This window comes from Dromiciops gliroides, chromosome 1 (assembly GCF_019393635.1).
Source record: "Dromiciops gliroides isolate mDroGli1 chromosome 1, mDroGli1.pri, whole genome shotgun sequence".
In the NCBI taxonomy this organism is placed as follows: Eukaryota; Metazoa; Chordata; class Mammalia; order Microbiotheria; family Microbiotheriidae; genus Dromiciops; species Dromiciops gliroides.
In genome coordinates, this window is record NC_057861.1 from 261,138,036 (window position 1) to 261,160,785 (window position 22,750).

Genomic DNA, 22,750 nt, shown 5'->3' on the forward strand with positions numbered 1-22,750 from the left:
GTGTGTGTGTGTGTGTGTTCCTTTCTTAAATTATTATATATCTTTCTTTGTATTTAAGTTATTTTTAATTTTTTTTTTAGTGAGGCAATTGGGGTTAAGTGACTTGCCCAGGGTCACAGAGTTAGTAAGTGTTAAGTGTCTGAGGACAGATTTGAACTCAGGTACTCCTGACTCCAGGGCTGGTGCTCTATCCACTGCGCCAGCTAGCTGCCCCTCTTTGTATTTAATTATCTGTGGAAATGTTGTTTTCTCTGGAAAAAATGTAGGCTCATTGAAAGCAAAGATTATTTTTTTTTTGCCTTCATATTCTCCAGCCCTTCCAGAGTGCTTGGCACACAGTAAGCTCTGAAAAAAAATTGTTAAATGAGTTGAAAATTCCCAAAGCACCCTATCCTTCATATGCAATGTTTGGTAATGGACTGGACTTCTACTGAGTTTATATTATCATCTTTTAAGAGCTAGAAAGGATCTTATAGATATTCTAGTGGAATCTCCCTATTTTACAAATGAAGAAACAAATAAACAGAGATGTTAAATAATATTCCCAATATCACATAACTCATAAATAATGATATTAGTATTCAGACTCAAGTCTGCTCTCTCCAATTTCAGCATTTTTTTTTTACCATGCTAACTTGTGTCATCTTCCTCTCACCCCATTTCACTGTTTTTTAGAGGGTTTAGTTATAGGAAACTCACTGCTCTCCTCTCTCATAGGTTAAAAGAAAAGACTTTTTTGCAGACTTTCTCTTTGGTTTTCTTTAAAACCCTTTCTCTTAAGGAGTCAGCTATAGCAGAGTTGTCAACATGCTTCTAGTGACTGGCAGAACCAGATTAAAAAGTAATTGGGAAATATTTGACAAAATAAACAAAAATAGAATAAAACTGATTACATTTTTAAACTGTCAATCTGCAGCCAACAGAGATATTTATGTACAGATTAGTGATGCCTATTTCTATTTCACACTACTGAGCTGTAGAATCATAGATCTAAAGCTTGTTGTTCAGTTGAGTGAAGCCATTCAGGGTTTTCTTGGCAAGGATACTGAAGTGGTTTGCTGGGTCTTCCTCACTCCAAACCCAGTGTTTTATTCATTATACCACTTAACCCTACCTCCTCATTTTATAGCACTTAGTACTGTACCTGGTACATAGTATGTGCTTAATAAATGTTTGTTGAATTAATTTTACAAATGAGAAAACTGAGAACCAGAGAGTTAAAGTGATTTTCTCAAGATAACACAGGTATTAAGTAATAGTCAGGATTTGAATCAGGTTGTCTGAATCCAAACTCAGGAGGCTTTTCACTATAAAATGCTGCTTCTCCTTATGTACTCATAAAATAAATATCTGGGACTCACACCTCCAATAAAGATGCTTACCTCTTGTCTGATATTCTCCAGACAATGCTCTACTTCCTCCTTCATATGTAGAATTATGAGGAGAACAAATGATCTTAGTGCTTGTTGAGATAATGTCAGGATGCATAATGTCATAGAGCTGTTGAGCAGGACTTAGTGGGATTAGTGCTATCCACATGGGACTCCTGGGAAAAGAGACAGAACACTCAATGACTTGATGTAGCTACTTTCCATTATTTCCCCCTTTGGAAAAATTGTAGGGAATACCATAAAGAATTAGAAGGGATCTTATAGGTTATCTAATTGATTCCCTTCATTTCATAAATAAGACTAGAGGCAAAAATAACTCATCCAGAATTGTGGTAACCCTAAGTGGCAGATCTGAGATTTGAAACTAGATCATCAGACCAAAAAGCTGGGGAGTGATCTACATAACCACTCCATCCACTGTATTCTACTGGGAGAAGTGAAAATTAGACAAGAGAAAGGCCAAGGAAGAGGAAGAGAAAGGCAGTATAACAATTCCTTAAGAATTTTCTCCTTTTTACTTTCTATTAAAGAAAACTGAGCATTCAGTGTTTAATAATGCTTTCATACCATCTGACATTTTCAATCCCTCATAATTACTTTTTCTCTAATATATAGTTGTCACCAATGAAACTAGATTGTCTCAAAGTTACAGTGGGTGTGCTGGGTAGAAGGGAGGAGGTAAACTGTGGTGAGTGTTATTAGAAAGCATTTCCTAATGGACCCATTCATCCTGTGGGTCTAAAAGAACTATAAGGCAGAATAACACAATTGATTTTTTTATTATTGATAATTGATTATTTAGTATAAAATATTTATGAGCACTGTAACAAATATAATTTATACACATCCATTTTGAAAAACACATGCTGGCTATTTATTTTGGTTTCATACTCTTTATTACTTTATCCATCAATTTCTTTACTTCTTTGTGTCTTGTTACTGCTCAACTCACATAATCCTGAAGTTTAGCTCTAGTTAGACTACTTACCACCCCTGCCCCTATTTGTGAAGAAAACACAGTTTGCCTTCCTCATCCATTACCACTGTTAAGGTTCCTGTTGTCAGATGTTTCTCTTCTCCAGTAGGGTCAACTATGAGTAAAGTATCATAAAATGATGAGTATCAGCAAATGATGTGGCAATCAGATGTGTTCTAATATTCACATGACTTTTATTTTTTAAATTAACCACAGCTAAGTTTGTTTCTCCATTTATGGTAACTGCTGGAAATTGGATATAATTTTTTTTTTTTGCAGGACAATGGGGGTTAAGTGACTTGCCCAGGGTCACACAGCTAGTAAGTGTCAAGTGTCTGAGGCCGTATTTGAACTCAGGTACTCCTGAATCCAGGGTTGGTGCTTTATCCACTGTGCCACCTAGCTGCCCCGGATATATATATATTTTAAAGGTGCTAACAAAGCAAATTTGCAGGCATCCAAGATGTTCCCATCATAATCATGGCAAATGAATCACAATATAGTACCCATTCAAGCTTTCCATGAGAAATACACACATTTTCCTTCTGTATGATGTGAATTTTTAATCACATCTTTTTAAAAATTGATATAAAAGTCTTATGAGCACTGTAACAAATACAATTTTTATAAATCCATTTTGAAAAGAAAATGTGCTGGCTGTTTATTTTGGGTTCATACTTTTAATTACTTCATCCACCAGTTTCTTTTTTTAAAAAACTTTACTTTATTTTTAATTTATGGAATAAAACAAGCATTTCCATACCAGGGTATGATTAAAAAGATGATTGCAAATGAAACTGCAAATCTTTTATGTACAATTTGGTATTCCTTTTAAATATATAATAAGGTTTTTATATACACTTATTTTTTCCCCTTTATTCTCCCCTCCATACCCTGCCCAGCCCTAGAGATGGCTACCACTACCCACAAATAGGTGTTTGTTTGTATGTGTGTATGTATGTATATATACACACATACATACACACATATATATGTAAAATATTCTGTACATATCTCTAACAGTTTTTTCTCTGGATGCAGATAGCTTCTTTCTTCATATGTCATTTGTTTTTAATTTTTGTATTTATAAAAATAGTCAAAAAGACTTAGTTGTTCAACGTTGTTCTTAAAATAATATTGTTATTACTGTATACAATACTCTCTTGGTCTGTTCATTTTGCTCTTCACCATTTCATGCATGTCTTTCCATGCCTTTCTAAGATCACTGATCTTATCATTTCTTTGTGTCTTATAACTGCCTGACTCATACAATCCTGAAGGTTAGCTCCACTTAACCCATTATAGTTGAAGAACTGAGGGAAAGAAAAAGAACTGCCACAGTAAAGCTATCATTAAAACCCAGATTTTTCTGACTTACTACTCAGTGTTCTGCCAATAAGTTTAATGTGAAAGGATCTTATAGACATCCAGGATTTCCTACATAAGGGGATATCCCATGGTTTGAGCAATTGAGGTTGGTTGTGGGAAGTCCCTAAAAGCATCACTGGAATGACAGGACAGATGAACTTGTTTACCTTGGCCTGGGGGGGGGGGTCACAGGTATTTAGGCTGTGAACAGGGTTGGGGTTTTTTGTGTCCAGCAGCACCATTGAATTCAGTAGCTGAGAAGTATTTTTCCTTCCAGGGCTCAATCGTATGGGCTGTTTGAGTCAGCACAGATATATTGCAGGGAATGTGGATTGTTTCTGTCTAACTCCTTTTCCCCTCTCCACTTGTTTCTTTCTTCCTTAATAAAAGTCAGTCTTCTATGACTTTTATGTATGAACAAAGCTGTTTCCTTTGTATTGACTTTTGTTCTTCCTATAAAAGTGTGGCTGACCCAGACACATATTTCATTGTGTCTCTTTGTTCAGGATCTGAGGGTGTGGGGAACATTCTGGTAGTTTTAGCGAAACAGAAAAACAATTATTAGGAAGTTTCATCCTGATTCTGGACTGGGAACCTCATTCCTTGAGCCATTGCTAGATGATCTCTCACTAGCTGGGGCGGGGGGCATAATATTATGAACCATTTAGCTCTATTTCCTGATAATGTTGTAAGCATCCTCAAACTCAGTTTTTTGGTTTGTTTGTTTGTTTAGTTTTTTAGTGAGGCAATTGGGGTTAAGTGACTTGCCCAGGGTCACACAGCTAGTAAGTGTTAAGTGTCTGAGGCCAGATTTGAACTCAGGTACTCCTGACTCCAGGGCCAGTGCTCTATCCACTGCGCCACCTAGCTGCCCCCAAACTCAGTTTTGAAAGGGAATTCTGGGATATTTTTCTACATAGAGGAAAAGAGGCTAACCTTCATGGTTATTATATCCCCTAGTGTTGTACAAGTTAGGCAACCTGTTGGGGCACACTTCTTTTAAAATATCAAAAAGTCATAAGTCCCAAGAACTACCTTATGGAAAGTTCATCTAATAAGGAAATAAGATAAAGGATACAAAGTCAAAATAATGATTCCAGACTGATCTTCTTCCTCCTTGCTCAGAATGTACCATCAACAAGTATTTGGTCACTACTACAAGACTTTAAGTGAATTAAATGACTGATAGTGATTAAGAATCAGATTTAATCATCATATTTAATTAGCTTTTTATGCATATAAAATGCCAGATACTTGCATCTCACTAGCCAGAACCTAAAGTCCATTTGTTTCAAGCCATCATAGGACTATTTAAAAGTCAGGGCAGGCAGTGAAACAATACAAAGTGTTAAGGAAAATATGTTATTTCCCTACATTTTTTAGAAGTAGCATAATTCAGTAGAAAATTCAATTTATGAAGCTGCAGCAGGGGTTATATCTATATCACAACTGATGAGCCCTGGATCTCATTTCCTGTGTAAGCCTCTCTTATAAAGCTCTGCATAGAAAAAAAGCTAAAGACGGAGTACCCTGAAGTACCCCTGCATGACAGGGCATTACCTTAATTTGGGTTCCTTTGCTGGAGAAGAACAAAAAATGAGGATTATTTGGAATTAAAATATAAAATTCTATATTATTTTGTATTTATTGCTTCTAATATTCCTTTTCATATCATCTTCCCCATTACATGGATTTTAAAAGAAAAGTATGTGTGATTGAAATTAGAAATATTTGGGAAATAATTCTTTTTGCTGATTAGCTGGCCTGATATTATTAATTCATATAAGGATATTTGAGTTAGTAGTTAAAACAAGAGGATAAAGTTTTCTTAATTTGAAGTGCTTGAGAAGCCAGTCGACTATATCCCTGGGACACTAACTTTTTGCATCTTATATTTCCATACTAAATATGCCTATATGGTAGGTAGAATGGGGTAGTCTACAGAACACTAAACTTGGTGTCAGGAAGACATGGTTCCAATCTTGCCTCAAACACACTAGATTTGTGAAACTGGGAAACCATTTAATATCTCTGGGCCTCAAATTCCTTACCTGTAAAATGGGAGATAGGGTAGAATCTGAATGTCTTTCAGGTCTCTTTTAGCTTCAGATCTCTGTTCCTGAAAAGATGCAATGATTCCAGTGTTTTGGAACAGTACACCAGATGGCACAAGAAAGCTACCAATAAATTCACTGATAGTGCTAAAGACAAAATAATTGTAAAGGATTAAATGGGAGCTGGGCATCCTCCAGGAAAAGACAAACACAAACAAAAACTCAGGTAAGTGAATATAATAAGGCTCTAACAAGATTTGGGGAGTCATTTGATGTTTACATGGCTATAGATATGATTTAATCTGAATGTGGTTTCTCAGTTTACTTCTCTCTTATGATACGTGAGAAGAAACCAGTCAACACTCTTGTTATTTTGAGACAATCTACAAGATGGGGTTTTCCATTTCAATGAACATCTTGTAAAAATGATCAAGGAATTAAAATAAACTAATAATATCATAAGTTAGAACAATAAAATGGCATTAATCAATTTTTACGAAAAGAATAAAAACTTCCCATGTTGTAATTTTATTGTGTCTGCCTCTCTGTGACTTTATTTGGGGTTTTCTTGGCAAAGATACTACAGTGGTTATCCATTTCCTTCTTCAACTCTTTTCACAGATGAAAAAAATAACAACATCGAGACAAATAAGGTTAAGTGATTTGCCCAGGGTCACACAGCTGGTAAGTGGTTGAGGCTATATTTGAACTCATGTCTTCCTGACATGAGCTGGAGCTCTATCCACTATAGTATCAAGCTGACCAAAAACTGCCCATAATTTCCCTAAAATATTCAGTTCACTTAATCAAATATCTATAAAATGCTTACTAATTGCAAGATATTGGAAATTCAAAGAGGGGGAACTGACATAGTCCCCTCCATCAAGGAATTTACACTTTACTGTAGGTAGAGATAGGGTGCAAAAGGATAAGATGTACAAAACTTAAATGGTTAGAAAATAACTAAATGCGAGGAAGAACTCAAAGAGAGTATCAGAACATTATGGAATTGTTTGGCTTTAGAATCTGGATAATCTGACTGTAATATACACATTTTTTCTCTCTAGTTTAATTCAGCTCTTGATCTGGTGGCTGAAGACTGTGGAATATTTGAGGGGTGGTCAGCTAAGATGGCCAAAAGTTTGCTTTATTTAATGAACATATTTTATCAGAAAATTGGTCAAAGATGTCTTGAAACTCCTATGGCCCCTAGAAAAATTTTGGAGCTGCCTTTGGCAACCTTCATTCTAAGCATCTTGTAGTTACTTTTCCTCATAAAGCTCAACCTACCTCTGTTTGAAAATATTTACATAATCTTGATTAGGTCTGTTTTTAAACCCAGTGTTGGTCATTCAAGTGACTTGTGGAGTGGAGTAACCAAGATTTGAAATTGATCTGTTCTTGGTCCAGAGCAATTTCTTCTTTCAAAGGAAACAGCTTTCTGTGTTGGTTCCTCTTTTTTGCTGTTTCTTTTAATGGCACCATTATTCTCCTAGTCACCTTGGCTTGAATCATCAGAATTCTCTTTGACTACCCCATCATTTTTAGTATTATGTCATTACTCAGCTACTCACCAAGTCTATGGTGAACAAAAGTAATAAATAACTCTTAGTATATTTTGCTTCTGTCTGCAACTTTTCATCCCTATGATTAATATTCTTTCAGAAATATATTAGGGCTAAAGAGGTTAAGTGCCACTAGTTAATGACAGAGCTAGGGTTAGAATATACCACATCTACTTTATAATCTAGTAGTTGATAAAACATTATGCCTATGTCCCCTCCCCCAGCTCCCTGATTATCTACACCAAAATATCCCAATATAATGGGAACAATTAAGTTGTCAGATGAAAATGTAAAATATCCGATCAGTTTTTGGAAGCATATAGATTTTTGCTAGCAGATAAAACAGAAATCTAATCAAAATATGATTTTAATAAAAATTCTATAACAGTATTTTTCCTATAAGCTAATAAAATTGTTATTATTTAATAATTTCTGATTCTTTATGACTCCATTTGGGGTTTTATTGGAAAAGATAGTGGGGCAGTTCCTTCTCAGGTAATTTTACAGATGGGGAATTGAGGCAAACTGGGTTAAGTGACTTGCCCAGGGTCACACAACTAATAAGTGTCTGAGGACAGATTTGAACTCAGGAAGATGAATCTTCTTGACTTTAGGCCTGGCACATGATCTACCATGTCACCTAGCTGCCCTAGCTATTAAAATACAATTGGATTAAATCAGAGAGAAGTTTATTTAATTAAAAAATATTCATTATTCACAGTATTAATTTCTTTATCAATCTTTAGGCTGAGAGCTTAAAATTGAGAGCCTGTGATTCCTTACCTTCTGTAAGGAGCCAGATGAAGTTAAGACAGAAGGAAACCATAAAGAATGAAGAAGGCAAGAATTAACTAGCCCAACAAAGATCGTGCCTTATATTCTATGACAAATTGACCAGTTATGAAATATTAGGTGCAACTGACTTCTCTATGAAATCCAGTTTCTTTTCCTACTTCTCCCACCCTACTTCCCAATATAGGAAGAGGCATTAAGATGACCTGACACTTACAGGAGTTGGGTTAATAAAAATAGCTTCCATTTTTAGGTTAAGCTTTTCTCTAGACAGCTTCCTGTTGCTTTGAAAAGCTCTAACCCCTCCTTTTACTTTTCACTCTTCACTCTTCTGCTTGGGTTTAAAGCCTTTTGTCTATTATGCAGCTTCTTCTAAATCAATCTCAGGTCATCACAAAATAACATTTACAAAACCCTATCATTAACATGTACTTATGTAAGATGACTCCTGCTTCAGGAAAAAAAAGGGGGCATGTGCTAATTCACACACAATTGGAGAGGGAGATTTTAGTCAATTTAGTAAGTGGAAGAAAAGACAAATAAGTCAAACAAAAAAGTAAGTGAAAGTCATATTACATAAAAATAAATTACATATGAATAAAGAATAATTTATTAATTTTCCATTTATTGATTGCTTATTTTGCCCTCCCCACATATATATGTACACATATATGTATATGAAACAGAAACTCAAGATGAACAATGACTGATGCAAAAGTGAATAGGAAAAAGAGAGCAGGGAACTTTTTGTGAAAATTTAAAGTATTTTTCATGACCTCAAGCTTCACCATATCATTTTTTTAAACTTCATTTTATTTTTGGTACCAGTAGTCTTCCTGTGATTCTATATGGTGATAATTGTGGAATACCACAATCTCAGAAGAATAAAAATTGTGAATCACCCACTGCTAAGCTGTAGCATATTATCAATGCTGATTTTTTCACAATATAAAATATATCATCAGAGAAATTTATGAACAGAAAAGGAGATCTGGTCTTGTAGAAAGAAGTGAGGTATAACTCACGGCTATCAGGGGTGCAGCTTTGATATCTATATACGTTAGAAGATCTCCAGGAAGTGCCCTGGCCCAACAAATGGGTTTTTGTGGAAAATTAACAGGAGGTCATGGATAGGAATTGTGCAGGAAGAGATAATATGATCTTCACCATTGGAGAGCACTCTCATAAATGAGATTACAGATCTAACAGCATTGAATTATATTTATCAGTTAAATACCTACTATGTGCCAGGGTGTATTGGGTGTACAGGGAGGACTAACACCTCTGGTATGAGGGTTTGCTGAGCCCTTTTTGTGGTTGCTCATCCATCTTTGGTGTCTACCTGTCACCCAACTCGCACCTCTGGCTCCAAGAAGCTTTAGTATGCACAGCAACCACACCCTGGTAAAACTGATTGGGTAAATGGGTTAAACAAGGTTGAGGGAAACCAACAGACATCAAACCCATAGGAGAATTAGGGTCTACCCCAAACATGTGAAGGCTTCCCTCTCATGGAATGGGTGAATGAGAGGAATTTGTTCCAATGGTTATGAAGGCAGCTGAAGCAGGTGCTGTGCAATGCATAGAGCTTGGTCAGATATAAAAAATACCAAGTCATCCACTACATCCTAGGCCATCACTGATTGTTCTGACTCTTGTCTTGTCAGTGAGGCTAATGACTTGACCATGCAACTGACTCACTTAAATCCATTCACCCATGAGTTGAGATATCATCTCCATGATGTCATTGGTCCTCTTCAAAAATGAAGGAGAGACAACAGCTATATAGCAGGCATTATGATAGACCCTAGTGACAGAAGTAAAAAAAAATGAAGCAATTCTTGCTAACAATGAGCTAACAAAAATAAGTGCAACATAAATAAAGTTAATAAATACATATGCACAAAATACTATGTAAATACATACACGCATACATACACAGTGCTTTAATACAAGGTAATGTGGAAAGAAGAACACTGTTGCTGGGAGTGGGGAGGATCAGGAAAAGTTTTATAAAGAAGACAGTGTCTATGATTCATCATAAAGGAAGAGAGAGACTTTATGAGGTAGAGGTAAGTAGCGGGTATATTCCAGGCAGGAGTGTGCTGGAGCTGGCTCATACAGGTTCATGAAAGCAAATTGTTATATTTTTTCAGTATAAGTGTTTACACCATAGAAATTGGCAAATGCTACAAATCTGAGCTTGATTTATTGTTTTTTGGTTGCCTAGACTTATGAAGGGGGTGGAGAAAATGGTAATAATGGTAGGTTAAACTTAAAAGTGTTTCATGTATGCATTATTTTTTCTGGAGAGCACTTGTTAAAAATGTTTCTCAACACAGCCCTTATTCCAGGCAGGCCAGTCAGAAAACACGAAAGGGAAATGGAGTTTTGTAAGTGTGGAATAATTGTTAACCATATAATTCATTTGGTACTTATCATATGCCATCTAATGAAACTAAATATGTGGAGGAGACAGGTAAGTGGGAGGATGGAATAGGTCAGTTTGACTCTGAGTTTGGAAACCTGGATGACTGAAAAGATGGTCATGTCCTCAATGAAAAATGGAAGTTAAGAAGAGGGGAGAGTTTGGGATATGTGAATGGATATTGCTCATAATCTTTTACCATTCTCTGTAAAACTAAGTTTATGCCATTGGATGCCATACAATTTCTCTCCAGTTGACAAAGAATCGACTATTTTTTTGTGCAGGCTGATTCTGGACGTTTTTGCTTTTCTTGTAATTTGTTTACATGAACTAAACTTTGTTAAGATACATTGATACTCTGTCATTTATCCATTTACAACTTTTCGGTGTCAATACCTTATTTCAATAGATCAGGTTGTTATAAGTGCATTCTATATCAAGCATCTTATTTTTATTCTTTCTTCTAATTTGATATTATCATATCTTTGATCTAACAAATTCATGGCCTTGTCTTTATTATATAGCTAATTGATTTACAAATGAACCCCAACACTGGTACCTAGAAGATTTCTGTTCATTAAAACATAATTAAATTTATTGTAGTTTTATTTGATACTTGCCATGTTTAGGGTTTTATTTTTTCTTAATACTTAAAAGTCAAGCTCCCATAAGATCTCTAATTATTTGCCCATTCTCATTTCTTATTCTGTGCCATATATTCCAACATATTTTTCATCATCCTTCCCTAGGTTCATCTTCAAATTGTAGTTACCAAATGCTAAATATTACATTTATTTACTTTAGGGGATCCTATCAAATTCCCATAATTTCTTTCCTTTATCCTTTGAACTTGATATTTGTTGCATAATCTTCATTTATCTTCATGGTTTCATGATAATCATTTGGCAAATGCTTATCATATAATCAAGTGCTTCATAAAATGACACTTTTTGCTTTTGGATGTATGATAAAAATTAATCCAATTTCATTACATAGCTTTCTAAGGAGAACATATGAGTTATACTCATATTGAGCTGAAATTGCCATTTGTTTTTTGGTTTTGTTTCCCCATTGTCTCTCTTCTTTGCCCTATCTGCAGCCTTGGTGATTCCAGAGTTCATTTAGGTTGACCAGGCATTGAAAAGACCCACCACCAATATCTAGTTAAGAACTGACTCACCACCAGCATTTCTAGACACAAGGAAAGATCCACTGGAGGAGTCATTTCTTGTCTTTCCCTAAACTTTTTCTAACATATTCAGGTCACACATCATGTGTGAGAGATACAGTCATCAGTCTTATTCTTTATGGTCAGATGGCTGACCATGAGGCCTTATTATCTACCTTCTCACTTTCTTTTGAGCTTCTCCTGGCCTTACCATACACTCTGCCAATATGCCCTGAAAACTTTTGACACTGTCCTATGACCTGTTTATGTAACTTAGGGACCCTTGGGACTTTCCATCTATCCCACTACTAGAATCATCAGACTTTAGGAACTTTCCATCTTCCCTACATTTAAATTTTCCTTTACGTGTGGTCTCTCCCAACTAAAGTGTTAGCTTCTTGAGAATGAACTCTCAAGCTTTTTTCCCCCCTATTAATATCCTTCATGTTCTGCATAGTGCTTGGCACACAGTAAACACCCAAAAGTTTTTTCATTATGTATCGATTCATTCATTTATAGGATGAATGTCAAGACTGACATTCACTTCATTCAATATATGATTTGGTCATTCCAGAAATCATTATATTCAATTACTAGGCAAGTATTTTACATTTAGAATATCCCCAATCTACATTAATGCTTACCAAATCACACCTAAACTGAGGTTCTTTGTACTGTGTTTCTTTTTCTACCATGCAATTATCATCATGGCAGAAGAGTAACACAGAAGTGGGGGCCACAAAGACAGAAAAGAGATCTTTCCTGCCCTCAATGTGCTTACATTTTATTAGGGGAGATAACATGTTCACACACATATTAATATAAATACATACACACATACAAACATGCACATAAATACAAACACATATATGGAGAGAGAGAGAGAGAGAGAGAGAGAGAGAGAGAGAGAGAGAGAGAGAGAGTGAGTACTTCATCACTTGGAATTTCTTGTTTCCTTCAAAACTTGGTTCAGATGCTATCTTCTATATGAAACTTTCCTTTACTCCTCCAGCTACTAGGACCTTCTCCTATAAAATTTTGTTATAAAATTAGGGTTAGGGTTGTGTGATTTTCTTCAGTTCTTTTAAGTAGAACATGGGTAGAAATAAGAGGGCATATGGGTGGATTGATCTAGGTTTGACTATTGATTATTGACTGTGGATTATGACTATTGATTATTCCTGATTCCTAAATATTATTCCTGACTCCTCATCTAGGGCGAATGATCTAGGTTTGGGGTGTGAGAATCAGTAAGACAATGGGTCAAGAGAGCAGTATACATTGTGCTTAGAGAGTTACCTAGAATCATTTGCCTATTTTCACAGAATATATTTTTTTCTTTTCTTTTCTTTTCCTTTCTTTTTTTAGGCAATTGGGGTTAAGTGACTTGCCCAGGGTCACACAGCTAATAAGTGTTAAGTGTCTGACGCCAGATTTGAACTCAGGTCCTCTTGACTCCAGGGCCGGTGCTCTATCCATTGCGCCACCTAGCTGCCTCTACGGAATATATTCTTAAAACTAAATTTAAATTTAGAATGGCTCTCAAATCCTTCAAATCAATACTTTTGGAGCAAATATAACTTTGCTATTCAGACAGAAAAACAAATGGAAAACATTGTAAGTGAAAGTAGCAGGGGGTTGATGGAGGTAGTATGTTGGATTAATAAATTAGGCTTCTGTGAGAGGAGTTATCATTGTGAAGTCTACTTACATTATTTTTATGCAAGGGGGGATTATAATGTCCTTTCAGGACAATTATAATTATAATACCATTTTTAGGACAATTCTCTCTTTCAGGACACAATTAATTCCCACCTAATGCATATTAGCTCTTTGACAAGTTTATAATGGTGCAGTACTTTGGATATCTTCTTTAAAAAGTAATCATGGTCATTTACCTTGTTTGACCCCTATGCTTAATTTGCAGTCCTATCAATTACACATAATAAACCTTATTAATCCTCAAGAATCATTATATCATGCCCTCCTCGGATAAAAGAATGCTTCATTTTTTTTTTCTGGCCCATATACCCATATGTAGAGATACAAGTGTTTGGATTTCTAATGATCCACTAAAAAGCCATTTTTAGACTAATTTCTTGCTTTTTTGGATCTCTCCATGAAATCTTCTCTGTTTCTTTCATGGTATTTTCTGTATCTAGATCTTCTAATGGTATCAGAAGCTATTTTCTGCCATTTCTGTGGTTTGAAAATTTTCTTCTTCCGTGCTAGCTGAGTCTCATTAGTCTGGAGTAGTTGGGAAGGGCTTGAAAACCAGATAACTCTCAGCAATCTTTGGGTAGATGTACATGTCTTATATAGCAAACTCCCTTAATTTTCCTTCCCCTATCATCCCCTTTGGTTTCTGAAAGCAAGCCTGGAAAATCAGTTGATGTCCCTGGTCTGATGCTTTTGTTCCATGGCCCCAATATTCTCTTTCTACTCCTGTAGACTGAATCCCAACAGGATACTCTGGCTCAGACTTAGCAATACTCAAACTCTATTCCCTCCAGATTCCTCATATTCCATACTAGAAGCTTCCTGATATCCATCCTTCTCCCCAATGGGAACACTATCATTTTTTCTAAATAAAGAAACCAGATTTTATTTCATGTTCTGTAAGCAACAAACATAATATAAAAGTAAATGATTTTTTTTTTTGGTGAGGCAATTGGGGTTAAGTGACTTGCCCAGGGTCACACAGCCAGTAAGTGTCAAATGTTTGAGGCCGGATTTGAACTCAGGTCCTCCTGAATACAGGGCTGGTGCTCTATCCACTGTGCCACCTAGCTACCCCTAAAAGTACATGATTTTTAATCCCAGGTCCATCATAGTGATTGAAGGCAACACAATGAATGGCTTTTTTCCCCTTAGTAATAATAATTAACATTTATATGGTACTTTAAGGTTTGTATGGCACTTTTGCATACATTATCTCATTTGATCAGGCTAGGTGGCACACTGAATAGGTTGCTTGACCTAAAGTCATGAAGCCTTGAGTTCAAATCTGGTCATACACACTTACTATCTGAGCAAATCAGCCTCTGTCTCAATTTCCTTATCTGTAAAATGTGATGTTAATAGCATATACTTTCCAGGGTTGTTGTGAGAATAAAATAATATTTATAAAGCACTTTGCAACCCTTAAAGCACTATATAAATGCTAGCTATTATTATAACAACTTTGTGAAGTAGATGAAATTATCATCCCCATTTTAAAGATGAGGAAACTAGCATTAAGATAGATTAATTGACTTCTCAGGTTCACATAAGGATAAGTGGTTAAGGCTGAATTTGAACTCAAATCTTATTTTTTGTTTGTTTTTACAGGGCAATGAGGGTTAAGTGACTTGTGCAGGGTCACACAGCTAGTAAGTGTCAAGTGTCTAAGGTAGGATTTCAACTCAGGTCATCCTGAATCCAGGGCCGGTGCTTAATCCACTGCTCCACCTAGCTGCCCGAACTCAGGTCTTTTTTTTTTTATCCAAAAGTATTTAAAAAAATTTTTTTTTTACATATAAGGTATTTTATTTTTTCCATTACATGTAAAGATAGTTCTCAACTTTTGTTTATGCAAGCTTTACAATTTCAGATTTTTCTCCCTCCCTCCCCTCCCTCCCCCCTCCCCTAGACAGCAGGTAATCTGATATAGGTTATATCTATATATCTCTATACATATACATATAGATGTATATATATATACACACACACATATATATATCCATAATAACATTAATCCTATTTCTGCATTAATCCTGTTATAAAAGAAAAAATCAGAGCAGTAATGCAAAACCTCAAAATAGAAAAAAAAAAACCCAGCATCCAAAACAAAAGAAATAGTATGGTTCAATCGGCATCTATACTCCACAGTTCTTTTTTTTTTTCTTGGATTTGGAGATCCTCTTCTATCATGAGTTCCCTGGAACTCTTCTGTACCATTGCATTGGTGTGAAGAATATCACAGTAGGTCAACACTCAATGTTGATGGTACTGTGTACAATGTTCTTCTGGTTCTGCTCATCTCACTCATCATCAGCTCAGGCAAGACCCTCCAGGTTTCTCTGAACTCCTCCTGCTCATCATTTCTTACAGCACAATAGTATTCCATTGTATTCATATACCACAACTTATCCAGCCATTCCCCAATTGATGGGCACCCCCTCAACTTCCAATTCCTTGCTACCACGTAAAGAGCAGCTATAAATATTTTTGTACATGTGGGTCCCTTTCCCCCTTCCATGATTTCTTTGGGAAAAAAACCTAAAAGTGGAATTACTGGGTCAAAGGGTATGCACAGCTTTATCGCCCTTTGGGCATAATTCCAAATTGCTCTCCAGAATGGTTGGATCAGTTCACAGCTCCACCAACAATGAATTAGTGTTCCAATTTTCCCACAGCTTCTCCACCATTTATTATCTTCTTTTTTTTTGTCATTTTAGCCAATCTGATAGGTGTCAGGTGGTACCTCAGAGTTGTTTTAATTTGCATCTCTCTAATCATTAGAGATTTAGAGCATTTTTTCATATGGGAATAGATAGCTTTGGTTTCTTCATCAGAAAACTGCCTGTTCATATCCTTTGACCATTTCTCAATTGGGGAATGACTTGGATTCTTATAAATTTGATTTAGTTCCCTATATATTTTAGAGATGAGGCCTTTATCAGAAGTACTGGCCTCAAAAATTGTTTCCCAGCTTTCTGCCTCCCTTCTAATTTTGGATGCATTGCTTCTGTTTGTACAGAAATTTTTAAATTTAATATAATAAAAATCATCCATTTTGCATTTTATAATATACTCTATCTCTTGTTTGGTCAAAAACTGTTTTCCTTTCCAAAGATCTGATAGGTAGACTATTCCTTTCTCTCCTAATTTACCTATGGTATCACCTCTTATGTCTAAATCGTGTATCCATTTTGACCTTATTTTAGTATAAGGTGTAAGATGTTGGTCTATGCCTAATTTCTGCCATACTATCTTACAGTTTTCCCAGCAGTTTTTGTCAAATACTGGAACTCAGGTCTTCTTGACACCAAGTCCTGCACTCAGACAACTGTGCCACCTAGCTGCCTCTATTTGGCCATCTGTTAAAAAATTGATAATAATAATAGCTTCATAACAAAGCACTTTATAGATAAAATCATATTTGGTTCTCATGATAGTTCTGTGACTTAGGTAGGACAAATACTATTATCCCATTTTAAAGACAGGCAAACTGAAGCGAAGAGAGATTAAATAACTCACTGTAATTAATATGTGACAGAGTCGAGATCAAAGCTCAGATCATCTGATTCCAATTTCCAGATACATTCTACCATATCACAGCTTTTTCTATAATTATATGAAAAGCTTATAACATTCACTTGAATATGCTTTTTGTGATGATAAAAATGTCATAATATGTATTTATTACATTAAATGTTAAATAAATATTTATTTAATATAATAAATATTTATGGAATGAATTATAGCATGGTAGAGCTAATTATATAATTACAAAAGAATTTGTGTTATGTTGCATTTTTCCCTATGAAAAAATCTAGTTTTGGTATCTTATTATGGTAAGGAACTGACTGTGGGTTCTTATGGGCTATGATAGTAGAGTGCAAATTCTGCTAGGTTCTATCATATTAAAACTATCATGAAAAAGCTTCAGTTATGGTCATTGTGATAGACAATGACTGTTGTCTAAGGGCCAATCTTGCTAAGTATGGAAAAACTCATCAATATTAGGCTGTGCAAAGGAAAATAAATTCTTTGGCCACGGAAACCCATGAATCAAAGAGAAATACAGAATGGTTCTGGATTTGTCCTTCTGCTCCTATAGTGATGGTGGTATGGTGACATAAAAGTGACAAGGGATCATGTGGGTTTTTTTTTGTGTTAATTGTTATTAGTACTCTAAATATGAAAATATTTTCTAATGACTAAGAATTTAATATATGAGGGTATCAAAATCATAAAAAAACACTTCACATTTTCACTACAAATGAGACCAGAAGAAAAAGAAATCTGCAACTAAATAGGTGACTCACAGGTTACCTAGAGAGAAGTGAATAAAGGAATTGTTGAGTTGCTTTTAATGGTATTTAAAAGAGACATCATACCATGAAATATTTGATCATCTCAATTTATAGGGTTTACATTGAGCATAAATAAAAAAGCCATTAAGATAGTTGCAATTTAGGTGCCAACATCTGTTACAGAAAATAAGGAGGTAAAAAAGTTACAAAATTAAATAGGGCTTGCTAGAACCTGTTAGTTAAATCAATATATACATTAAAACTTGGTAACTTCATTGCAAATTTGAGAATGGGGAGGATGGCAAAAAAAGTGTACAATATTGTATCTTAGATTCAAGAAATAAAAGAAGGCAATGCCTTCTGGATTACATAGAAACCTCATCCCTATTTGTCAAGAATAATATCTTCTTTTTTTATTTATTTAGAATTTAAATTGTCTACAATTACATAAAAAAACAATTTTAACATCTGTTTTTAAAACTTTGTGTTCCAAATTCTCTTTCTCCCCCCGCTCCTGTAAGAAGGCAAGCAATTCAGTATGCTATACATGTGTAGTCATGCAAAGCATTTTCATAGTAGTTAGGTTGTGAAAGAAAACAGACAAAAAACCCAAGAAAAATAAAGTAAAAAAATATACTTCAATCTGTATTTAGACACCATCTGATCTTTCTCTGAGTATGGATATGATTTTTCATTATGTCTTTCAGAATTGTCTTGGATCATTGTATTTCTGATTATAGCCAAGTCATTCACAACTTATCTTACAATATTGTCATTACTTTGTACACAGTACATTTCACTTTATATTATGAAGCTCATGTAAATCTTACCAGTTTTTTTCTGACAGCATCCTTCTCATCATTTCTCCATAGCACAATAGTATTTCATCACAATCATATACTATGACTCATTCAGCCATTCTCCAATTCATGGGTATCCCATCAATTTCCAATTATTTTCCACAAGAAAAGAGCTGATATATATATATATATATATATATATATATATATATATATATATATATCCTTTTCTTTTTCTTTTCTTTTTTTTTTTTTGCAGGACAATGGGGGTTAAGTGACTTACGTCCTTTTCTTTTTCTTTTTTTTTTTTGCAGGGCAATGGGGGTTAAGTGACTTGCCCGGGGTCACACAGCCAGTGTCAAGTGTCTGAGCCTGGATTTGAACTCAGGTACTCCTGAATCCAGGGCCGGTGCTTTATCCACTGCACCACTTAGCTGCCCCTTTTCCTTTTTTATATTTATTTTTGGATACCAACCCAGTAGTGGTATTACTAGGTCAAAGAGTATGCATGGCTTTATAGCCCTTTGGCCATAATTCCAAATTGCTCTACAGAATGGTTGAATCTGTTTACAATCCACTAACAGTGCATTATCATTTTCCTGGTATCTCCTACATTTGTCATTTTACTCTGCTGTTCTGTTATCCAATCCAATAGGTATGAGGTATGAGGTTGACTTGCATCTTTGTAATTAATAGTGAGTTATGGCATTTTTTCATATGGCTATAGCATTGATTATTTCACCTGAGACCTATTAATATATATTGATTATTTATCAGTCAGGGAATGGCTGTTATTTCAATAAATTTGAATCAGTTCTTTATGTGTTTGAGAAATGAGGCCTTTATCAGACAAACTTGCTTTAAATTTTTTTCCACACTTACCATTGCTAACTGTATTTCCCTCCCCACACCATTTACACTATTTTCTTCTCTTTTTAATTTTTTTTTACATAATAGATTTTATTAATAGCAAGAACAATAAAATCATATTATTTTGTGAAGAGATGCAGACAAAGCTTTTGACAAGGTACAGCACACATTCCTCTTAGAAATATGAAGCCTAGAAATAAATGCAAAATGCAGCTACTGTGAAGTTCCACCTCACACTCATCAGATTGGTAGAGCCGACAAAAGAGTAAAATGATAAATAGTGGAAGGGCTATGGAAAAGTAGATACATTAATACACAGTTGATGAAGCTGTGTCCTGGGCCACCCATTCTTTAGAATTTTTTCCCCAAATTACATGTAAATACAAATTTTGACATCAATTTTTAAAACCTTTTGTGTTCCAAATTCTCTTCCTCCATCTCTCCTGACCAAAAAACTCAAGCAATTCAATACAAGCTATATATGATCGGTCATGCAAAACATTTCCACATTAGCCAGGTTGTGAAAGAAAACAGACAAAAACAAAACTTCAGATAAAGGAACTAACAAAAAATTATTGGGCCACCCATTCTTTTTTTTTTTTTTTTGACATGGGCCACCCATTCTTGAAAATAATTTGGAACCACGCTGAGATATTTACTGAACTGTGCTTACCCTTTGACCCAGCAACAATACTACTAGGTCCAAAGGAATCAAAGAAAGATGAATAGTACCCATACATATAAAAATATTTCTAACAGCTTTTTTTTTTGGTTGCAAATAATTGGAAACTGAGGAGATTCCCAACAATTTTGGAGTGGCTGAAAATGTTATGGTATACAAAAATGATGGAAAAGTATTGTAATATATGAAACCATCAAAGGAACCTTTTCAGAAAACCTGGGGAAGATCAGGAGAAAAATACATCCAATGACAGCATTGGTTTTTTAAAAACTTTTATTTAGAATTTTCCCCAATTTACATGTAAAAAAAATTTCACGTTGATTTTTTTTTTTTTTTTGGTGAGGCAATTGGGGTTAAGTGACTTGCCCAGGGTTATACAGCTAGTAAGTGTTAAGTGTCTGAAACCGGATTTGAACTCAGGTCCTCCTGAATCCAGGGCTGGCACTTTATCCACTGTGCTGCCTAGCTGCTCCTCACATTGATTTTTTAAAACTTTGTGTTCTAAATTTTCTTCCTCCTTCCCTCCTCAACCCTCCCTATGAAATCGAGCTATTTAATATAGGTCATGCATGTGCAGCTATATAAAACATCTTCAAATTAATCAGGTTGTGAAATAAAATAGACAAAATAACTTTAGAAAGAGGAGATAACAAATAAAACTATACTTCAATCTGTATTCAGATATCATCAGTTCTTCCTTTGTTGATGGTTTGCATTTTTCATACATCTTTCTGATAACATTCTGCTCATTATTTCTTTCACAGTTACTATTGCTAACTGTATTACCCTACATCTTATTCCCTCCCCTTGATATTTACTCTATTTTCTATCTTCCTATGCCCTATCCCTCCTCAAAAGTGTCTTGCTTTTTACTGCCCTCTCCCCCAATCTGCCTTTCCTTCCTTAGCCTCTCCCATCCCCTTATCTCCTTCCCCTCCCACTTTCCCTCAGGGGAAAAATATTACTATACCCACTTGAGTGTGTATGCTATTCCCTCTTTGAGCCAAATTCTGATGAGAGTAAGGTTCGCTCACTCCCCTGCTACCTCCCCATCTTCCCCTCCACTCCATAATATTTTTCTTGTTTCTTTTATGTGAGCTCCTTTCCCTCAGTCTACCTCTCCCTTTCCCTTTCTTCCAGTGCATTAAAATGTCATCCTGGATCAGCTAGGTGACACAGTGGACAAAGCACCAGCCCTGGACCCAAGAGGCCCTGAGCCCACATCTGGCCCCAGAAATAAGCTGCCCCACCCAGCCTGCCACACAAAAACCAAGGATAAACAAAAAATAAATGCTTTACAGATATCATCCCTTCATATTCAATTCACACATGTGCCTTCTTAATCAATATATTCCTTTCAGCCCTTATACCAAGACAGTTCTTATGAGTTAGAAGTATCATCTTTCCATGTAGGAATGTAAATAGTTTAACCTTTTAATATCCTTCATGATTTCTTTATCCTGTTTATCTTTTTATGCTCCTGTAGGGTCTTGTATTTGAAAGTCAAATTTTCTATTCAGTTCAGATCTTTTTATCACGAATGCCTGAAAGTGCTTTTTTTCATTGAAGTCCTATTTTTCCCCCTGAAAGATTATACTCATTTTTGCTGGGTAGGTGATTTTTGATTGTAGTCCCTGTTCCTTTGCCCTCTGGTATATCATATTCCATGCCCTCCAATCCTTTAACGTAGAAGCTGCTAGATCTTGTTTTATCCTTACTGTAGCTCTATAGTTTTTTAATTGCTTTTTTTCCCTAGCTGCTTGCAATATTTTCTATTTGACTTGGGATTTCTGAAATTTGGCTATAGTATTCCTGGAAGTTTTCCTTTTGGGATCTCTTTCGGGAGGTGATTGGTGGATTTTTTTCAATTTCTATTTTACCTTCTACTTCTAGAATATTAGGGCAATTTCCCCAGACAATTTCTTGGAAGATGATGTCTAAACTCCTATTTTGATCATGGATTTTAGGTAGTCCTATGATTTTCAAATTATCTCTCCGGGATCTATTTAAAAATTTTTTTTGGGGGGAGGTAGGGCAATGAGGGTTAAGTGACTTGCCCAAGGTCACACAGCTAGTAAGTGTCAAGTGTCTGAGGTCAGATTTGAACTCAGGTCCTTCTGACTCCAGGGCTGGTGCTTTATCCACTGTGCCACCTAGCTGCCCTATCCTGGATCTATTTTACAGGTCAGCTCTTTTTCCAAGGAGATATTTCATATTGCCCTCGATTTTTTTTTATTCATTTGGATTTGCTTTACTGTGTCTAGGTTTCTCATGAAGTCACTAGCTTCCATTTGTTCAATCCTAATTCTTAGGCAATTATTTTCTTCAGAGAGCTTTTGTATCTCCTTTTCCACTTGGCTTTTCAAGCTGTTGACTTTTTTCTCATGAGTCTACTGCATTGCTCTCATTTCTCTTTCCATTCTTTCTTCCACCTCTCTAAATCTTCCTTCTATCTCTCCTACTTTCTCTTTAAAGTCTCTTTTTCAGCACTTCCATGTCCTGAGACCAATTCATATTTTTCTTGGAAGCTTTGGATGTTGGGTTTTTGACTTTATTATTATCTTCTTTGGAGGGTTTATTCTGGTCTACCCCTCCTCCAAAGAAACTGTCTGTTGTCCATTGTTTTCTCTGCTTAC

At 35.4% G+C, this 22,750-nt stretch overlaps 1 pseudogene; it reads right to left on the minus strand.

The window, feature by feature from the left end:
• Positions 1-2,265: 2,265 nt before the first annotated feature.
• The window catches only part of LOC122748147, a 98,714-nt pseudogene continuing 78,229 nt past the window's right edge, over positions 2,266-22,750 (minus strand).